This window comes from Chelonoidis abingdonii, chromosome 4, assembly GCF_003597395.2.
Source record: "Chelonoidis abingdonii isolate Lonesome George chromosome 4, CheloAbing_2.0, whole genome shotgun sequence".
Taxonomy (NCBI): Eukaryota; Metazoa; Chordata; order Testudines; family Testudinidae; genus Chelonoidis; species Chelonoidis abingdonii.
Genome location: NC_133772.1, coordinates 117,258,150 through 117,268,648, shown reverse-complemented (window position 1 = coordinate 117,268,648; position 10,499 = coordinate 117,258,150).

Below are 10,499 nucleotides of genomic sequence, written 5' to 3'. Positions count from 1 at the left end.
ATAGCTTGTTCCCCCACCCACCCACCTATCCAAAAGAGTGACTCTGAAAAAGACTTTGTAGTCATAGTGGAGAATCAGTTGACCTTAAGTTCTCATTTCAACACTGGACAAAAAGGTTAATGTGATCCTTGGATATACAAACAAGGAAACATGGAGTAGGAAGGTTAAGTACTGGTGTCCCCAGTTCAAGTAGGGTGTTAATAAATTGGAGAGGATTTAGAAATGAGTCATGAGAATTGTTAAATAATTAGGAAAAATGCCTTATAGCAATAGATGCAAGGAGCTCAGTCTTATCAAGGAGAAGGGCAAATGAGTGATTTGATCACAGACTATCTCTACCTTCATTATGAATAAAATATTGATAACAGAGGGCTCTTCAGTCTAGAAGAGAAAGTATAACAAGATCCAATGGCTGGAAGTTAAAAAGAGACAAATTCAGATGAGAATTAAGGTACAAATTTTAAGTGAGTTTAATTCGCCATTTGTTTAGGTCACTCTGGACCCTATCCCTACCCTCCAGAGTATCTCCCTCTCCTGCCATCTTAATGTCATCCACAAAATTGCTGAGGGTGCAATCCATTCCATCATCCAGATCATTAATGAAGATGTTGAACAAAGCCAGCCCCAAATCAACCCCTGGGGAACTCCGCTTGATACTGGCTGCCAACTAGACATCAAGATGTTGATCACTACACATTGAGCCTGACAATCTAGCCAGTTTTCTATCCACCTTATAGTCCATTCATCCAATTCATACTTCTTTAACTTGCTGGCAAGAATACTGTGGGAGATCGTATCAAAAGGTTTGCTAATGTCAAGGAATAACACATCCACTGCTTTCCCCTCATCCACAGATCCAGTTATCTCATCATAGAAGGCAATCAGGTTGGTCAGGCATGACTTGCCCTTGGTCATTCCATGTTGACTGTTTCTGGTCATCTTCCTCTTCTCCAAGTGCTTCAAAATGGATTCCTTGAGGACCTGCTTCATGATTTTTCCAGAGACTGAGGTGAGGCTGCCTGGTCTATAGTTCCCGGATTCTTCTTCCCCTTTTTAAAGATGAGTACTATATTTGCCTTTTTCCAATCATCTGGGACCTCCCCCGATTGCCATGCATTTTCAGAGATAATGGCCAAAGGCTCTGCAATTGCATCAGTCAACTCCCTCAGCACCCTTGGATGCATTGCATCCAGCCCCATGAACTTGTGTATATCCAGTTTTTCTAAATAGTCCTTAACCTGTTCTTTCACCACTGAGGGTTGCTCATCTCCTCTCCATACTGTGCTGCCCAGTGCAGTAGTCTGGGAGCTGACCTTGTTCGTGAAGACAGAGGCAAAAAAGCATTGAGTACATTAGCTTTGTCCACATGATCTGTCACTAGGTTGCCTCTCCCATTCAGTAAGGATCCCACATTTTCCCTGATCACCTTCTTGTTGCTAACATACATGTAGAAACGCTCCTTTTTACCCCTCACATCCCTTGCTAGCTGCAACTCCAGTTGAGTTTTGGCCTTCCTTATTACACCCCTGCATGCTCAAGCAATATCTTTCTTCTCCTTCCTATATCATCTGTCAAAGTTTCCACTTCTTGTAAGCTTCCTTTTTGTATTTAAGCTCACCAAAGTTTTCTCTGTTAAGCCAAGCTGGTCACCTGCCATATTTGATATTATTTCTGCACATCCAGCATGGTTTGTTTCTGAACCCTCAATAAGGCTTCTTTAAAATACAGCCAGCTCTCCTGGACTCCTTTCTCCCTAATGTTATTCTCCCAGGGGATCCTGCCCATCAGTTTCCTGAGGGAGTCAAAGTCTGCTTTTATGAAGTCCAGGATCCATATTCTGCTCTTCTCCTTTCTTCCTTTTGTCAGGATCCTGAACTTGACCATCTCATGGTCACTGCTCCCCAGTTTGCCACCCAATTCTACTTCCCCTACCAATTCTTCCCTGTTTGTGAGCAGAAAGCCAAGAGGAGCAAAGTCCCTAGATGGTGCCTCCAGCACTTGCACCAGGAAATTGTTCCCTGCACTCTCCAATATGTTCCTGGATTGTCTGTGCACTGCTGTATTGCTCTGCCAGCAGATGTCAGAGTGCTTCCATGCCACCTTTTCCAGAGGTCAATAGGGGAACTCAGGGCCTCCCTCTTCTCTGGATTCCAGTCCAAAGCACCTATAGTGAGTGAATAAGGTCTCCCTCAGCAGCTTCAATGACTCCATGGACTTCTTTTTACTTTACCCTTCTTTTAGGCGCTTTTCTACCACCTCTCCCTGGGCCTACTGTACATCTTCCTCTCTTTAGGTCTTTCCTTCACTTGCTAGCATCCAGAAAGTGGCTGAAGAGTTCTACCCCTCTTTCCCTTCACCTCCACCTCCCCCCCCAGGCTTACCACTTTTAGGCTTACCACTCAGCGTCCCTAATTGGGCTTCATCTTCAGTTAGTTCTGGCCCACCCTCCATTTGCCACCAGCTGCCTTAATTGAGCTCCCTAGATCCAGGGCCAGTATGGGGTTAGCTGTATAGCCTTAGAAGTGTTTTGTTGTTTATTTTACATATTTCTAAATAAAATGCACCTTCCATTTGGCTTCCATGATTTTTCCCCTTGAATTTAAATGGATTTCGTTCTTGTGAAAGGAGGCAAATTGATATCCCTCAAGATTTAAGCCTTCTACTCTCCAAAGAACACCTTTTTGTGAGGTACTGAGATCATAGCTCAACAGTGATGTCACTCAGAGTGTAGTCTTATCTGGGAGCACACAAAAAAATGAATTAATCCACCCTGTTCCTCTCAGTCTTCACTATTTTTCATATGCCACACAGGGAAGATGAAAACAGAAAAAAGAAAGTTATTTGTAAGAGATTAATTTACTAACATTGCTTGAAAAAATTACCAGATTCTTGTACATTTTTTCCATAAGAGGAGACAGCTCTGAAGATAGTAATTCATATAAAATAATTAGAGTTCAGGTTTTTTTTCCACTTCTCATGAATTGACTTTTGATACTGGGGAAAGGTGCCAGATTAGCAGCACTGGAGATAAATTCCTGTTATTTATCTATAGAAATGGAGCCTGGGCAGCAGTAGTGCAGATATAAGCAATTGGTGGCTGTTTATCTGTATCACTGAAATAAATAGCAGACTTACTAACATGTGTTTGATTCATCAAGTGATTGGTCTATAGCACATATAAGACAACACTACATCTAGATACTAGATAACCCTACAGATAACGCAGATCTTCACTCAGCTCAAGTGTGAATTTTAAAAGAGAAGATCCTTAATTCTATTTCCATGGATGATGGTGAAGCCCATTCAGATACAGCATGTGGTATTCATGACCATGAAGTTTATGATACCATGTAATTGTATATTTATTATAGCTTTTCATACTTTTTCAACATGCTTCCTTTAGGCCCTAATTCTTGCAGTCAGTGGGTATGTTTACACTTTGAAAAAGTGTAACTTGAGTTAGCTAACTCACATTATGCAACTCAGATTTAAACAGAAGTGAAGACAAGACAATTCTGCTTTGAACCCGGGCTAGCAGCTCAATTTCAATGCCAGTTTCCCTGATTGGCTTTAACTTGAATGGCTAACCTCAGTTTAAGCCCAGCTGCTGCATTTTCACTGTTATCTGAACCTGAGAAAGCTAACATGGGTTAGCTAACCTGAGTTAAGAACACACTAAGGTTGTTTTTTTTTTAACTGTAGATATACCCCAGGGGAATATTCACATGCACAGACATTCTTATCTTTGCAAGATTGGAACCTTCAAGATGGTTGAAGTGCACAAGGTTTGGAGTCTGGAAATGCGTTGGATAAGCACCAGAGATTTCAGATCCTTTTGTGAAGCTTTAAACAAAATTTTTGGAATCTGCATAATTTGGCTGGATATTTTATTAGACTAGACATCCCATACTCCCTGGAAATCCCAGAAGAATAGCCGTTATCATGATATGTCAGTCTGAGCTGAAGCCCAGAAGGCAGTTCACAAACAGAAATGGTTGGAATAGGAAAAGTAAGCTTTCCAGACTAGTTCACCCTTGCTGAATTTGGACGAGCCCCACAAAGTCTGGGTATATCCTACCTTTTTCCTATCCCTTTTTCTCCATTCTTTTCATGTTTTCCTTTCATCTCAGCATCACCATGTCTTTCCCTTGACCCTACTGCCATATTGTCCAGCCTATCTAATTCTCTTAGTCTGATCCCTTACTTCTTTCCAAACAGTAAAAATGTCTGACTTCCCATACCTGATGCAATTTTTCTCCACCAAAACTCTTTCATTTTCCTTAATGTCCTCTTAAGTACAGCCTTTCAAGTCCATCTCTCAATGCACTAATGTAATTCTACACTCTGAGTGAAATAACACTGTGTTTTTAAGTTCTTAGCCATTTCCTTCTAGCCTTTTGTTCATAATCTGTGACTGTGTGAAGATGTTGCTCCTCTCAGCTGAATTTACTTTACACCAGCTGGTGCTACCTTTGATTTTCACCAGTGTGAGCGTAGCCTCAGGCTCTGTGTGTTTTAACTCCATCATAGATACATTAGTGTTCTGATCTTTTAGATGTGCTGATTTTCCACAACTTTCACCCCCAAAAATGGAAACTGCAATTGATTAGCATCTCCGGAAATCATTCTTTAAATCACCATCCACCCCTAGAATCACTACCTACATTCTTGTTATAAAAGTATCAATCAAACCATGCCTCAGATGTAGCCACTTTGGGTGAACTTGTGTAAGCTTTTAGTCATGCTGGTGAGCACTCAATCATGCAAGTAGTCCCAATTATATCCAATCCTTAACAAGGTTAGCGTGTGCATGTGTGCTGCATCTTATGATACAGTAGCTTGGGGTTGTTTGATGTTCTGAAATTTTTATAGTTTCACAGCCAGAACTGTATGCATTTTCCATAAATACCGGGGAAAGAAGGCAATAACTTTGATATTTGCAAGAAGTGGTACATAAAACAAAGAGCAGATGGTACATTTTTTTTTTCCATCTTAAATGGAAATGGGTGACATTTCAAATATTCTTGACACTGAATCTAACCCCTTTCCCTGATAACAGGCATTACTCATAGTCTTTCACTTTGTTTCTTCAATAAAAGTACCATTACACTGGGAACAATTCTGACTCCATTTTCATTGTTCTGTACCATGTATGTATAATTTATTGACTGAAGGAATGCTCAGCTCAGTTGTATCTTTGATTTTTTTCCCAGCCCATTGAATGACAAAAGTCCTATTGATTTCACTGGAGCAGGATCAAATCTTTTCCTGTTCCCCTTTACCAGTTTTATAGCTGGAGTCTCTGAAGAACAAGGAGTTAAGTGACTTGACTAAGGTATTGAGTCAGTAAGTAGCATATTCCTTTTTAGAACAGAAGTTCATCCTTGTTCTCTAGTTCTTTGCTTTAAAGACTACACCTCAGGACCACATGCTCAGAAACACCTTTCTAGCACTCAGTGTGTCTGAGGTTGGGGGTGTCACACAAAGGTGGCTGTCAGGAGCAATTTATAACAACCTCAGAACTGCTCTAAGTTGCACCCAATGTAAATATTACCATACCCCCTTACATAAAGCAAGTCTCCTTAAACAAGGGGAACTCTCAAGAGGATGACAAAGCCAACTTTGCACCACCAGAACAGTGTAAAGCAATGTTAGCAGTACCAAGAATCAGGTCCAAGGTGTCTCAAACTTGCCACAGTATAGTCTCAGTATGTTATCACCTGATGAGATTTTAATTGTTGAGAATGTGCTGCTCAGCTCCCATTATTATTAAAGAGCTGTGTGTACACCATAGGTATTGCTATGCAAACTGCTCAGACTCATAAACACAAAGCCACCCTTTTGCACTCAGCCTTTATTTGCTCTTACTCCAGGATCTTAAAATCAAGTCCATAATCCTGGCTTTCATAACCACCAAGTCTTTATGGTGTTAGCCAGGTCTTTTAAAAACATCTTTAGGATTCCTTAATATTTGCTAAGTGCTTTCAAAATGTACAGTGTATATAAGTGCTAAGTATTATTATAATGCTAATGCAGGATGCTGGCTAGGGCCCTACCAAATTCACTGTCCATTTTGGTCACTTTCACAGTTATAGGATTTTAAAAATTATAAATTTCACAATTTCAGCTATTTAAATCTGAAATTTCATGGTGTGGTCATTGTAGGGGTCCTGACCCAAAAAGGAGTTGTGGAGGGGTCACAAGGTTGTAGAGCAGTTGGAGAGTGGTGGCTGCTGGCCACAATCCCAGCTCTGAAGGCAGAGCTGCCACCACCAGCAGCATGGATGTAAGGATGGCATGGTCTGATAGTGCCACCCTTACTTCTGTGCTGCTGCCTACAGAGCTGGACCATCAGTGAGCAGCTGCCACTTTCCGGCTGCCCAGCTTTGAAGGTAGCAGTGCAGATGTAACAGCGTCATGGTATGTTATTGCCACTCTTAACTTCTTTGCTGCTCATTCATTCCTTGGCCTCTCCACTGAGCAGAGTTAACCCTTGGGTAGGGCGAATGGAGGCAACTGCTCTGGGACCCGCGCTTTGTGGACCTCCACAGGCCAGTGTGATTGGCCGATGTGGTTGGTCCCGGAAAAGACAAATCCGTCACTTCCACCCCGGCTCCGTGCGCCCCTAGGGATGGCCCTGCTGCTGAGACAGCCAATAAGAGAATCCACTGTGATGCTGAGTTCGCATATCATTTTCAATTTAATATTTGTGAAAAACCTTCCACTGGAGTCTAACAGACAAGAAAAAACACTTTTTTTCCTGCTTTCTTTTGGGTAGTCAGAAGTCCAAGCTATTTTCTACAATTTATGATAGGTTTTGGCTTTAGATTCCAAACCAGATCTTGATGAGAAATGACAAAACAGTATTTTTTCAAAAGTTTTTTCATTGGTAATCCATACTTTATCCCTCTTTTAGAGATTTTATATTTCATGCAAAAGACTACATAGGTATGCTTAATTCAACAAGTTATTGGACTAAATGCAAACATTGTAGGCTGAAAGTCTGTGTATTATGCAGGTCAAACTAGATGATTATAAAGGACCTTACTGTCTATAAAAATCTGTGAATCTAATAAATGCAAGATATTGTTGACTATTATTTTGGGGGTACAGAGGATGATTTGTAGTGTTTGCAGCAGCAATGGCATAAAAGAATTGGCATTGTGGCATTGGACGGCTATCCATTGATGAAATGTCATTGTCATTATAAGCTATCCTGAGACCACCATTTCAGCAAAAATCACCACTCTAACTTGTACCCTTAATAGCAATGACAAGAATGGGAATATTTTGAAGTGGGAAGTTTGCAGTTCTGCAGCTGATATTGTCATTCTGGCAGGAGGTGTGCAATTCTAAAAGCCTGAAACCTCTGAATGCTGCTATGATGTTGTTGGGGTCTCCTATGTGTTTCAGACTTAGATTTGGGGCACTGGGATTTGCTTTTGACTTTACTGTGCTGTGGATAAGGCCCTTGGAGAGCATTCCATGCCAGTGGCTTTTACTCCAATACACAAGCAGATAGGCTTTGTAAGTAGTGAGTTCAGTGTCAGAGCAAAAACATTTGTGAGGGGATATTTGAGATGGAGAGGTTGAACTAGTTTATTAAACAAAATAAGTTGTTTAAAAGTTCAGGAGTTATCCTATTATATTTAAGTATCTACTGCAAGTTTTCTAATGCTTAAAAAATCTTAAACCTCTGGCTTGTTACCTTTAATGGAAATATTTTTGTAATCTCATATGATTTTCTTCATTAGCATAAAGTGATGGCTACCATGATATTTGGGAATACATTGAAGGCAACAAGATTAAGCAAAATACATCCATCTTGTTTTCACATTTGTTTGGAGACATGGGAGGGAATGAGTCAATCCCAGTCTGACTTCATTGATTATCTGGGGACAATGATCCCAAAATAGTGTAATAGTAAATTCCTTGTTGGAGGAGGATTTTGCTATGATTTGCTAGTGAGAAGAAGCTGAAAATTTCAGAAGGCCTGATCCAAAGCCCATTGAAATCAATGGGATTATTTTTTAATTGAGTTCAGGGCATTGGATCAAGTTCAGAGTAAAATAAATAAATACATAAAATAAAGATTTGCTGATATGTATGCCTCATATGGTGCCTTGGATTTAAGGAGTTTAAATTGAGGGAACACTGATATAGCAAGAAAATGGCTAATGTAGAGGTAGGCCTAAATGTGATCTCAAGTGGTTTACTGCTGCACAGCTCTAATTGGAAACTGCTGTCCTTTGGGGAATTAAATCTGATAGGCAGTAGGGCCATTACTTTGTGTTTGGTAGGAGCTTTAAATCTGAAGTCTTTGGAATGGCACCAATAAGGGAGAAACTGAAGCCAAACCCAACTGAAGTCTGGGTTTCAGGAAACATTATGAGAGGTGTCTGGCTCTGTAGCTTTGGGTTTTCATCAACATATAGCTAACATTTAGCACTAAGTGATTTAGAACCAGAGGCCAAAGGATAGGGAATTTTCAGGTTGAAATTAACCAGCACTGAAATTAAAAATTGATTAGGAGGAAAAAAAATGTGTATTTTTTTTTTTTTTTTGGTAGCAATAAAGAAGTACAGCATTTCTTCCAAGGCACCCGTACTCAGCCAAGAAGCTGAAATCTAGAGATGGGTGAATCAGCATGATCTAAGTATGGCCCTAGGCTGTCTGCAATTCTAATGGAACCAAACTGAGCTCATAACTTTTCAGAATGAAACCTGAGAAATGCACAGGACTCACCTATTCTTGGAGAATGGGGAAATGGTATTTATAAATTTAATCCTAAAGCAAATTCTACCACTTTCGGGAATATAACTGTTGGCTGTTCAATTTGAGAGACTGAGCCAACAAAGACAGAAAGTCACAAAGACAGTAAGTAATAAACACATTTTGAGTCATAAAATGGCTAGATTGTCTCCATCTCTCTATAGGAGCTAAAGAGGGAATAGCTTATTGAATGAGCATCCCCACCCTCTTTGTGGCCATAGACAGGAGTCTTAGTACCTTGACTTAGACAGTGCTATGGCTCCATGTCTAGTGACACTGGTGGTGCTAGACAGTGCATAGTGGATAGAGAGGGATAGGGCAGAGGATGAGACATGATCCCCCCTCCTCTTTGTTCCAGCCATTGGAGCTGGCCCCTGTCTGTTACAGCTATCCCCCTATTCCATTTTGTCTCTTACAGCTGTCCCCATACTCCATTTTGTTTTTGTTCTCCTGTGGCCTCCCCTCCCTGGCTGTTAAGTTGTTTAGCAGGGCCACTGCCCTTCTCAAAAGGGAGGGCCCCTTAAAGTTGTTTACCAAGAGCCATTGCCCTTTTCAAAGGGATGGCCAATTGTGCTAAGTGGGACCACTGCCCTGTTCAAAGGGTTAGTCCTGTTATCACCTTGTTAAACCTGGGCTCGGTGTAGGGTGGACAATGTCCAGTTGCAAGGCCTATTGTGTTTTTAAGGTCCTGGGCATGAGTCATAGGCCTCATAGGTGCTTTTCTGAAGTCACCTGTTGCACAGGACTCTGCCCAGACATGTCTCTGTGCTCACCTGCCTTTTTTTTTCTTTCTCTGTCCCCTGCCTCTGAGCCAATTCAAAGTACTGGTGGAAAACTGCCTAAAGTTTGCCCTTAAAACCAGATATTTTCTGATCAGACCTCCAGAAAGGTCCTGCATTTGCTGCCTGGTATGATCAGCCAGGGTCTGGGGGGTCCTTTCTCCGCTCTCGTTTTATTTTTGAGCGTACCCCCGTTTTTTGAACCCCCCCCACAAAGGAACGAATTGCTGCCCTGAGAGATCTCCTGCATTATGAGGACTGTACCCAGCCTTCTGATGATTTTGCTGCTTTTATCTCTGCTGCTTCCTTTGGGGCTGGTAAGATCCCTCTGTTAAAATTCTGTGAATTCTCCTATACTTTTATTTTATTATCTAGCTGCTTCTCTCTTTCCCCAGCACCCAGACTTAACCAGCACCCGCATAGCTGTGGTTAAGTTAGTTTAGAGAATTGTTTGTATTGTGTTCTGTAAGTTAGGTTTAAGAATTGTTGCATTGTGTTCTGTTACTTGCTAATTTGTGTAGTCTTGGTTAAGTTAGGTCATAGATAAGATTTTGTGCTGTTCTGTTAGTTGTGGTTTAAGTCTGTCTTCCTGCTGCCCCCACCGAGCTCTCCAGTCACTCCATACCCCTCAGTCTCTCTGCTGTTTAAACCTGCAAGCCTGCTGCCCTCTGTCTCCTGAAGTTTAATCTCCCTCTGCTCTCTGCTGTTAAAGCTGCAGCCTGCCTGCTTCTCTCTTGCTGTTTAAACCTGCAGCCTGCCTGCTCTCTGTCCCTGAAGCTCTCTCTCTCTCCTTTTAATCCCTTCCTCCACACTTTCCTATTACCCCAAACCTCATTTGTATTACTGAGTCTAGCATAAAACCCATTGTTACCCTTTTTCTCTCTAACACACCTCACATTTACATTTATCACTGTGGACACATTTTTACCTAGAGTTGGTTACTTACCA